Genomic DNA, 11,915 nt, shown 5'->3' with positions numbered 1-11,915 from the left:
AAACAAAAACTAAGCAACATAAAGTGATGTGATTGTTGTTAAAATTTGTACATGTTTCCACAGGATATGTTCCCAAGCCGTACATCAGCCTCGGCTGTTGGAGGGACTCAGGAAATCGCGCCATCCCTACTCTGGAGGGGAAAGACGCAAAGTTAGACGGCAGCTATACCGCACGTACCCTCGCCATTAGCAAGTGCTACCAGGTGGCCAAGTCAAAAGGCTTCCGTATCTTTGCGGTCCAAAATGGCGGCTGGTGTGCCGGGTCTGCTGACGCCTGGAGAAGCTACTCGAAGTACGGGCCCTATACAACCTGCCAGAAGGACGGGGAAGGGGGGGCCTGGGGAAATGAGGTCTATCTCATCTCAGGTAATCTCTTTTCTACCTGGAGCTGAATCGTACCTATTATTGCTATTACATTTATGAATATGATTGTCGTTAATATTCATTGCTATAACACAATGTTGTTGTTTTTTTCAGATGTGGTCGCTTCAAACAAAAACGGTAAGTAGGCCCATTTGCATGTATTGTAGAACATCAAAATAGAAATCACAGATACGTTACGTATTCCTCTGATATGGTATAACATTTTCTACCTGTCGTTTTCAAATGAAGTCTAAACTGTTTGGGGGAATACACGTGACGCCTGCCCGATTAAGATTTAATTTATTTGTGAAAAAAAAAACATATAAATTCACCCCATTCTGTTATGGTAAATGACAACTACCTCTCTTTTTGATTTTCATCAACCAGAAAAATGTCAGGTGGAAAATGGGGTAAGCTACCGAGGAACCGTTTCTGTGACCACATCAGGCAAGACGTGTCAGAACTGGAACAGTCAGACGCCACACAAGCACACCAAGACACCTGATAGTTACCCAACATCTGGTCTGGAGAACAACAACTACTGCCGGAATCCCGACGGCAAAGACGGAGTTTGGTGCTACACCACAGATGCCGGCACGGAATGGGAGAAGTGTAACGTACCAGTATGTGGTAAGTTCTGCGTCAAAGTGTCCATTGCCACAAAACTCAAGCTCTCTTTCTATTTTCTATTCTGTCTTCAATTCTTTATCTGCAATCTGAATAGATGGTATGTTAACAACTGCTGAGGCTACATGGCATGTACTATAGAAAGTGGTGCATTTAAGGTAATACTAAAAACTAATCTGTTTCTCTTCCCTACAGCCGGTCCGAAGTACATCAGTCTGGGCTGTTGGAAAGACAGCACCAACCGAGCCATCGCCGAACTAGAGGGGACAGACGAACGGCTAGACGGATCTTACAGCGCCCGTGCTGATGCCATCGAGAAGTGCTACCAGGTTCTCTGATCTTTGTTCCATTCAGTATAAGCAAACATGTCTCCTAATGAGGTTTTTCCGTGTGTACTGGTTGACCTTGAGGCCCGGGCGACCAAGTCATGTCGGTCATATACAGGTGACCTGTGTTACTCAATCTCTCGTCGTCAGGGTCTAATTTGACCTCCTTACTGAGAGTTTGTGGACACAAGGGGCTCAATGTTATTTGACAATTCACATTTCCAGAACCACAAATGAAATCACAGGATCTCTTTGAAAAGTAGTATAATTTTTAGCGTAGAATTCCATGCTACTATTAAAACCAGTCAGTACAGCTTGTTATTCAACACAAATAAAAAAAAAATTGTATGTCTGTCAAATAATCGTTCAATTTTAGAAAAGCAATGAGTTGTGTTTAAATTCACATGTAATGTGGAAACCGTGTCTTTATTAGGTGGCCAAGTCTCGCGGGTTCTACATCTTCGCGGTCCAAAATGGCGGCCAGTGTTTTGGCTCTGCTACTGCTCTGACCACCTACCGGAAGCACGGGCCCTCGGCGGGATGTCAGAAAGACGGAGAAGGAGGAGGCTGGGCGAACGAAGTCTACCTCATAACAGGTGAGGTGCAACATCCATTGAAATTAGATTACTATCTTCCAACAGAAAGACCATCAAAGTTAAGACTTCCTCCCAGTATTCACATTACTGATTGTTTTGTAAACCTTTCGCTCCTGTTGATAAATTGAAGCGCTGAGGATTCATCTCTTAGCTGTTTGTAAGCTTAGGAGTAATAAGAGACAGACACGCTCGCGAATGAAAACACAAATTAGTTATAACTACCAGAAGCAGTTTTGGCTCCGCGCTATAAAACTAGAGGTAAAATATTTTGATTACAGCATTTTGACACAGAAAAAATTACATCAATGGTACAAGGTAAAGCCTACTACTATAAGAATACATTCAAGCTATGAATAAACATTCTAATCTTTCTTGCATTTCTTCCAGGCGCCACCAAAACATTGCCTGTTGGTAAGTAATTTTACATTCTTTTTGTAATGCACGATTAACTTTTTTTCGATGGAACTATCTTGTATTCAACACACAAAATACCAATGCCAGACTCACCTGAACCAAACATCTGACATTAAACATCAAATTGTGGAATTTTGATTGTATTTCCACAGGATATGTTCACAAGCCGTACTTCAGTATCGGCTGTTGGAGGGACACAGCAAATCGCGCCATTCCTACTCTGGAGGGGACAGACGATCGGTTAGACGGCAGCTACACCGCACGCGCCGACGCCATCGACAAGTGCTACCAGGTGGCCAAGTCAAAAGGCTTCCGTATCTTTGCGGTCCAAAATGGCGGCTGGTGTGCCGGGTCGGCTACCTTCGCCCACAGTACCCACAAGAAGTACGGGCCCTATACAACCTGCCAAGCCGACGGGGAAGGGGGAGCCTGGGGAAATGAGGTTTATCTTGTCTCAGGTATGTGCTTTAAACTAGACGTGTCATTTTGTTATAGTAACATATAGTGCAAGTATATCTTAAAGTACGTAAAGTAAATATATTTTATTTCAATTTTTAATTTTTAAACTTTATTCAATAGGAAAGTCATTTCCATTGTATTATGTCAATTGTGTACAACATTTTAATGGTTATAATATTGTTATTGTGTTTTTCAGATGTTTTCAACCCAAACCAGAAAAGTGAGTAGGCCAACTGTCAGCTTTTGTTACTACTAAATGTTTATCACATACTAAGAAAGCGTGACTTGCCTGTCTAGAATACCCCAATAAGAAACAAAGTTCATTTTTCTCTCCCTGCAAAAATCAATCAAAAGTCCCGCACGTTTTGGAACAATGTATGTAATACATACCTAATTGAGATTGTCGAAAAAAAAAAAGAAACCTAAACCATAAAATCAAAATCGAGATTTTACCCACTCGAGACTGTCAATGTTCACGAGAAGAATTCTCGCTGCGCGCCATAACCTATAGTCCGGCACCTTGTATACTCCACGGCTGTCTACTAAAGAAAGGACAAAAACATTGGTAACGTAAACATTTGTTGTTTACATTTTACTATAGAAGTACTCGTGTCTAGAAAATGAATCCGTTTTGATGTCGATACTTTGTCAACTGGAAGAACTAAAAAAAACTTTCCTCACAGGTGGAGAGGTTGCGAAAGTGCAAGGTCCGAGATACTTCAGTCTGGGCTGTTGGAAAGACACCAGCGACCGAGCCATCACCATGTTAGAGAAGACAGACGAACGGCTAGACGGAGCTTACGCCTCCCGTGCTAACGCCATAGAAAAGTGCTACCAGGTTCACTGAATTTTGCTGCATTACGTAATACTATAAAGACCATGTCTTCTACTGACCATTTTCAGTGTTTCTCCTAGAATGTGACTACAAAAGTACCAAAAGTCGCATACAAGAGAACGAGGGATTTTATTGAATGATCTTTACTACAAATTAACTATCCAAAATTTATACATCTGGAATCAAAGTATCTCTGTACAGCATTAGTGGAAAAGTGACATATATAACGAAGTCGTATATCAAATGCAACTGTCATGAGGTAACCCTGTCCATATAGGTGGCCAAGTCTCGTGGGTTTTTCATCTTTGCGGTCCAAAATGGCGGCGAGTGTTTTGGCTCTGCTACTGCCCTGAGCACCTACCGGAAGCACGGACCCTCGTCGGGATGTAAGTCAGATGGAGAAGGAGGAGCCTGGGCGAACGAAGTCTACTTCATAACAGGTAAGGAGGAACAAGGACATTATACACTCTGTATAATGTCCTTGGGATGAACATGCATTTGAACACAAAGAGCACAACAGCACAACTGCAGTAATGTTTGCAGGCGACCAGAACTCGCGTTTGGCAGGAATTCTGATGATTTTAGATATCGTAAAATAAGAATGTCAAAGGTAAAAACCTCCCATATCCACATTGCTTTCTGCCTTTAGAAATCACTGAGTTTTTACAATGGTTATGCTGCTTGTTGCATTTGGACACATACAAAGACGTAGGAAGACCCAGATACATATTGAGTATTTAACATAATATTTTGGGTAAAATGAAAAGTAGATTATAACTATTTGCAAGAGTTGCACCGTCAGACTTACCTGAGTGCAACGTATTTGCCTAGCAGCGTTTGTACTTTTAGGGAACATTATGTATAGAATAAGGTTTCCGTATACAAATAGATATGTCTTATTAACATTTCTCTTATTTCTTTCAGGAGTCTCTATAACTTTACCTTCAGGTACGTCACTTTACTATATGGTATGTCTGATGTCTGAAAGACGATTTCAGGTTGATGTTCCAGTAACTGTAATCTTAGAAAAATCCTGAATCTAGCATAAAATATACCATTTCTGACTTCAAGTGTAAAAAGACAAAGCTGTATTCTTTATTCTTTTTAATTAAAACAGTGGTCAGCCTAGCAGCAGCACATAACAAATTATAGACCGCTGAATTGTGCTGACCTTACGTAATATTACATAAAAATACAACGTGGGTACAAACAAAACATACAGATTCACGACAATGACAATATATACAACACATTAAAACCAATGCTGCATTTGACTGTTGTAAAATCTGATAGTGTGATGCAGAATTTTATTCTGCAGTCTGGATTTTCTTGCCATGGGAACCCTGAGTCCTCCCGCGTTCCTTAAGGACCTCCCCGTGCTCATCAACCCCTCCACCAAGTCATGGAGGGGATGGTCTGCGTTCAGCATGGCTTTGAGCAGCTTCATGGCTGCCAGCTAATGTCTGATGCCACACATTTAATTATTGTTGAACTTTTGATTTATCAAAAGGATATGTTCCCAAGCCGTACATCAGCCTCGGCTGTTGGAGGGACTCAGGAAATCGCGCTATCCCTACTCTGGAGGGGAAAGACGCAAAGTTAGACGGCAGCTATACCGCACGTACCCTCGCCATTAACAAGTGCTACCAGGTGGCCAAGTCAAAAGGCTTCCGTATCTTTGCGGTCCAGAATGGCGGCTGGTGTGCCGGGTCTGCTGACGCCTGGAGAAGCTACTCGAAGTACGGACCCTATACAACCTGCCAGAAGGACGGGGAAGGGGGAGCCTGGGGAAATGAGGTCTATCTCATCTCAGGTATCGTGTCATTAACCTTTTTACCTGATTCTGTACCGTGGCAATTTTCTTCAAGTTTGGTCTCTTTCTTATATTATAAAGCAATCCCAGATAAGTTTTGAAGAAGACGACATTGTAATCAATCTTTATTATTCAATTTTGATATAAATCTCTAAAACGATCATAATAATAACTTTGTTTTGTGTCTTTCAGATGTTTTTAGCGCAAGCGAAGGTTAGTATGCCGATTATCAGTCCCTTTTTAATACATCACTTCGAATACATAAAAGCACTCCTCTAAAATTGCATTTCTGTTCATGTAAAAAAACATTCATTTTAGGAACATACCTATATAATGCATGGTGTGTTACGGTTGTATTAAAGATTGGAGCAATTAATAAAAACAGCTAAACATCTCCCCCTCCCCAATCCTGTCATGGTAATGAACGACAACGACCTCTTTTATGTATTTTTTATATTACCAGAAAAATGCCAGGTGGAAAATGGGGTAAGCTACCGAGGAACCGTTTCTGTGACCACATCAGGCAAGACGTGTCAGAACTGGAACAGTCAGACGCCACACAAGCACACCAAGACACCTGATAGTTACCCAACATCTGGTCTGGAGAACAACAACTACTGCCGGAATCCCGACGGCAAAGACGGAGTTTGGTGCTACACCACGGATGCCGGCACGGAATGGGAGAAGTGTGACGTACCAGTATGTGGTAAGTTCTGCGTCAAAGTGCCCAGTGCCACTAACTCGGGCCTTCTTTCTCCTCTCTAGTCTGTCTTCTATTCTTTATCTGCATTCTGAATAGATGGTATGTTTACAACTGCTTGGGTTACATGGAATGAACTAAAGGTAATACTAAAAACTAATCTGTTTCTCGTCCCTACAGCCGGTCCGAAGTACATCAGTCTGGGCTGTTGGAAAGACAGCACCAACCGAGCCATCACCATACTAGAGGGGACAGACGAACGGCTAGACGGGTCTTACACCGCCCGTGCTGACGCCATCGAGAAGTGCTACCAGGTTCTCTAAAGTTTGTTTTTAATTGGTAGAAGCAAACATATCTCCTAATGACGTTTTCCGTGTGTACTGGTTGACCTTGAGGCCCGGTTGACCAAGTCATGTCGGTCATATACAAGTAACCTGTGTTACTCAATCTCTCGTCGTCAGGGTCTGATTTGGCCTCCTTACTTGGAGTTTGTGGACACAGGGGGCTCTATGTTATTTGACCATTCACATTTACAGAACTACCAATGGCAGGTCAGGATATCTATGAAAATCAGTTAAATTTTTAGCGTACAAGTCCATGTTACTATTAAAACCAGTGAATAGAGATTGTCATTCAACACAACTAAAAATGTTGTATGTCTGACAATAATCGTTCAATTTTAGACAAGCAATGAGTTGTGTATGAATTCTCATGTAATGTGGAAACCGTGTCTTTATTAGGTGGCCAAATCTCGCGGGTTCTTCGTCTTTGCGGTCCAACATGGCGGCTGGTGTGCGGGCTCTGCTACTGCTCTGACCACCTACCGGAAGTACGGGCCCTCGGCGGGATGTCAGAAAGATGGAGAAGGAGGAGCCTGGGCGAACGAAGTCTACCTCATAACAGGTGAGGTGCAACATCTATTGAAATTAGATTAATATCTTCCAACAGAAAGACCATCAAAGTTAAGACTTCTTCCCAGTATTCACATTACTGATTGTTTTGTAACCCTTTCGCTCCTGTTGATAAATTGAAGCGCTGAGGATTCATCTCTTAGCTGTTGTAAGCGTAGGAGTAATAAGAGACATACACGCTCGCGAATGAAAACACAAATTAGTTACAACTACCAGAAGCAGTTTTGGGTCCACGCTACAAAACTAGAGGTAAAATATTTTGATTACATCATTTTGACACAGAAAAAATTACACCAATAGTATAAATTAAGCCTATTCCTATGAGAATACATCCAAGCTATGAATAAGCATTCTAATCTTTCTTGCATTTCTTCCAGGCGCCACCAAAACATTGCCTGTTGGTAAGTCATTTTACATTGTTTCTGTCTGTAATGCACGATTAACTTTTTTTCGATCGAAATTTCTTGTATTTAACACTCAAAATACCAATGCCAGACTCACCTGAACCAAACATCTGGCATTAAACATCAAATTGTGGAATTTTGATTGTATTTCCACAGGATATGTTCACAAGCCGTACTTCAGTATTGGCTGTTGGAGGGACACAGCAAATCGCGCCATCCCTACTCTGGAGGGGACAGACGATCGGTTAGACGGCAGCTATACCGCACGTGCCGAAGCCATCGACAAGTGCTACCAGGTGGCCAAGTCAAAAGGCTTCCGTATCTTTGCGGTCCAAAATGGCGGCTGGTGTGCCGGGTCGGCTACCTTCGCCCACAGTACCCACAAGAAGTACGGGCCCTATACAACCTGCCAAGCCGACGGGGAAGGGGGAGCCTGGGGAAATGAGGTCTATCTCATCTCAGGTATGTGCCTGGAACTACACGTGTCAATTTCTGATATGATAACTTATACCTGCAAGTATATCTCAAATTACGCAGAGAAAGAAAAGACATTTTAATTTATTAAACTTAGTTCATTTATTATTAAAATCATTTCTAGTGTACTATGTCAATTGTGTACAACATTTTAATGGTTATAATATTGTTATTGTGTTTTTCAGATGTTTTCAACCCAAACCAGAAAAGTGAGTAGGCCAACTGTCAGCTTTTGTTACTATTAAATGTTTACCACATATTAAGAAAACGTGACATGCCTGTCTAGAATACCCCAATAAGAAACAAAGTTTCTTTTTGTCTTCCTGAAAAAAATCAAATAAAAGTCTCGCACGTTTTAGAACAATGTATGTAATACATACCTAATTGTGATTGTCGAAAAAAAAGAAACCTAAACCATAAAATTAAAATCGTGATTTTACCCACTCGGAACTGTCAATGTTCACGAGAAGAATTCTCGCTACGCGCCATAACCTATGCTCCTGCACCCTGTGTACGCCACCTCTGTCTACTAAAGAAAGTACAAAAACATTAGTAACGTAAACATCTATTGTTTACATTACTATAGAAGTACTCGTATCTAGAAAATAAATCCATTTTGATGTCAATACTTTGTCAACTGGAAGAACTTAAAAAAACTTTACTCACAGGTGGAGAAGTTGCGAAAGTGCAAGGTCCGAGGTACTTCAGTCTGGGCTGTTGGAAAGACACCAGCGACCGAGCCATCGCGATGTTAGAGAAGACAGACGAACGGCTAGACGGGGCTTACGCCTCCCGTGCTAACGCCATCGAAAAGTGCTACCAGGTTCACTGAATTTTGCTTCATTACGTAATACTGTAAAGACCATGTCTTCTACTGATCATTTTCAGTGTTTCTCCTAGAATATGACTACAAAAGTACCAAAAGTCGCATACAAGAGAAAGGGATTTAATTGAATGATCTTTACTACAAATTAAGTATCCAAAATTCGTACATCTGGAATCGAATTATCTCTGTATAGTATTAGTGAAAAGGTTACATATATAACGAAGTCGTATATCAAATGCAACTGTCATGAGGTAACCCTGTCCATGTAGGTGGCCAAGTCTCGTGGGTTTTTCATCTTTGCGGTCCAAAATGGCGGCGAGTGTTTTGGCTCTGCTACTGCTCTGAGCACCTACCGGAAGCACGGGCCCTCGTCGGGATGTAAGTCCGATGGAGAAGGAGGAGCCTGGGCGAACGAAGTCTACTTCATAACAGGTAAGGAGGAACATGCATTTGAACACAACGAGCACAACAGCACAACTGCAGTAATGTTTGCAGACGACCAGATCTCACGTTTGGCAGGAATTCTGATGATTTTAGATATCGTAAAATAAGAATATCAAAGGTAAAAACCTCCCATATCCACATTGCTTTCTGCCTTTAGAAAGCACTGAGTTTTTACAATGGTTATGCTGCTTGTTGTATTTGGACACATACAAAGACGTAGGAAGACCCAGGTACATATGGAGTATTTAACATAATACTTTGGGTAAAATGAAAAGTAGATTATAACTATTTGCAAGAGTTCCAGCGTCAGGCTTACATGAGTGTAACGTATTTGCCTAGCAGCGTTTGTACATTTAGGGAGCATTATGTATAGAATAAGGTTTCCGTATACAAATAGATATGTCTTATTAAAATTTCTCTTATTTCTTTCAGGAGTCTCTGTAACTTTACCTTCAGGTACGTCATTTTACTATATGGTATGTCTGAAAGACGATTTTAAGATGATGTGTCAGTAACTGTAATCTTAGAAAAATCCTGAATCTAGCATAACATATACCATTTCTGACTTCAAGTGTAAATAGACAAAGGTTCATTCTTTATTCAAAAACAGTGGTTTAGCCCAGCAGCAGCACATAACAAATTATAGACCGCTGAACTGTGCTGACCTTACATAGTAGTACATAAAAATACAACGTAGGTACAAACAAAACATACAGATTTACGACAATGACAATATATACAACACATAAAAACCAATGCTGCATTTGACTGTTGCAAAATCTGATAGTGTGATGAAGAATTTAATCCTGCAGTCTGGAGGTTCTTGCCATGGGAACCCTGAGTCCTCCCGCGTTCTTAAGGACCTCCCAGTGCTCATCATCCCCTCCATCAAGTCATAGAGGGGATGGTCTGAGTTCAGCATGGCTTTGAGCAGCTTCATGGCTGCCAGCTAATGTCTGATGCCACACATTTAATTATTGTTGAACTTTTGATTTATCAAAAGGATATGTTCCCAAGCCGTACATCAGCCTCGGCTGTTGGAGGGACTCAGGAAATCGCGCCATCCCTACTCTGGAGGGGAAAGACGCACGATTAGACGGCAGCTATACCGCACGTACCCTCGCCATTAACAAGTGCTACCAGGTGGCCAAGTCGAAAGGCTTCCGCATCTTTGCGGTCCAAAATGGCGGCTGGTGTGCCGGGTCTGCTGACGCCTGGAGAAGCTACTCGAAGTACGGGCCCTATACAACCTGCCAGAAGGACGGGGAAGGGGGAGCCTGGGGAAATGAGGTCTATCTTATCTCAGGTACCGTGTCTTCTACCTTTTTACCTGATTCTGTACCGTGGCAATGTTTTCTAAATTTGGTCTCTTTGTTATATTATAAAGCAATCCCAGATAAGTTTTGAAGAAGACGACATTGTAAACAATCTGTATTATTTAATTTTAATATAAATCTCTAAAACGATCAAAGTAATAACTTTGTTTTGTGTCTTTCAGATGTTTTTAGCGCAAGCGAAGGTTAGTATGCCGATTATCAGTCCCTTTTTAATACATCACTTCGGATACATAAAAGCACTCCTCTAAAATTGCATTTCTGTTCATGTAAAAAACATTCATTTTAGGAACATACATATATAATGCATGGTGTGTTACGGTTGTATTAAAGATTGGAGCAATTAATAAAAACAGCTAAACATCTCCCCCTCCCCAATCCTGTCATGGTAATGAACGACAACGACCTCTTTTATGTATTTTTTATATTACCAGAAAAATGCCAGGTGGAAAATGGGGTAAGCTACCGAGGAACCGTTTCTGTGACCACATCAGGCAAGACGTGTCAGAACTGGAACAGTCAGACGCCACACAAGCACACCAAGACACCTGGTAGTTACCCAACATCTGGTCTGGAGAACAACAACTACTGCCGGAATCCCGACGGCAAAGACGGAGTTTGGTGCTACACCACGGATGCCGGCACGGAATGGGAGAAGTGTGACGTACCAGTATGTGGTAAGTTCTGCGTCAAAGTGCCCAGTGCCACTAACTCGGGCCTTCTTTCTCCTCTCTAGTCTGTCTTCTATTCTTATCTGCATTCTGAATAGATGGTATGTTTACAACTGCTGGGGTTACATGGAATGAACTATAGAAAGTGGTGCATTTAAGGTAATACTAAAAACTAATCTGTATCTCGTCCCTACAGCCGGTCCGAAGTACATCAGTCTGGGCTGTTGGAAAGACAGCACCAACCGAGCCATCACCATACTAGAGGGGACAGACGAACGGCTGGACGGGTCTTACACCGCCCGTGCTGACGCCATCGAGAAGTGCTACCAGGTTCTCTAAAGTTTGTTTTTAATTGGTAGAAGCAAACATGTCTCCTAACGACGTTTTCCGTGTGTACTGGTTGACCTTGAGGCCCGGTTGACCAAGCCATTTCGGTCATATACAAGTAACCTGTGTTACTCAATATCTCGTCGTTAGGGTCTGATTTGGCCTTCTTGTGAGAGTTTTTGGACTCAAGTGGCTCTATGTTATTGACCATTCGCATTCTAAGAACTACTCATGAAATCACAGGATCTCTATGAAAAGTAGGATAATTTTTAGTGTAGAATTCCATGACACTGTTAAAACCAGACAGTACAGCTTGTTTTTCAAAACAAATCATAAAGTTGTATGTCTGACAATAAATGTTCAATTTTAGGAAAGCAATGAGCTGTGTATG

General features: G+C 41.6%; 1 protein-coding gene and 1 long non-coding RNA gene across 2 annotated transcripts in view; both read left to right on the top strand.

The window, feature by feature from the left end:
* LOC109481659 overlaps positions 1 to 11,915 on the top strand; it is a 46,053-nt gene that overhangs the window by 13,685 nt on the left and 20,453 nt on the right. The window lies entirely within an intron of this gene.
* LOC109481728 lies at positions 2,978 to 4,003 on the top strand. The gene is made up of 3 exons (XR_002140924.1): positions 2,978 to 3,005; positions 3,469 to 3,623; positions 3,898 to 4,003. It is a non-coding gene; the product is annotated as an uncharacterized LOC109481728 (long non-coding RNA).

The sequence above is a fragment of the Branchiostoma belcheri genome, unplaced genomic scaffold (assembly GCF_001625305.1).
Source record: "Branchiostoma belcheri isolate BF01 breed outbred unplaced genomic scaffold, Haploidv18h27 scaffold57, whole genome shotgun sequence".
Taxonomy (NCBI): domain Eukaryota; kingdom Metazoa; phylum Chordata; class Leptocardii; order Amphioxiformes; family Branchiostomatidae; genus Branchiostoma; species Branchiostoma belcheri.
This window is presented reverse-complemented; position numbering and strand designations above follow the sequence as displayed.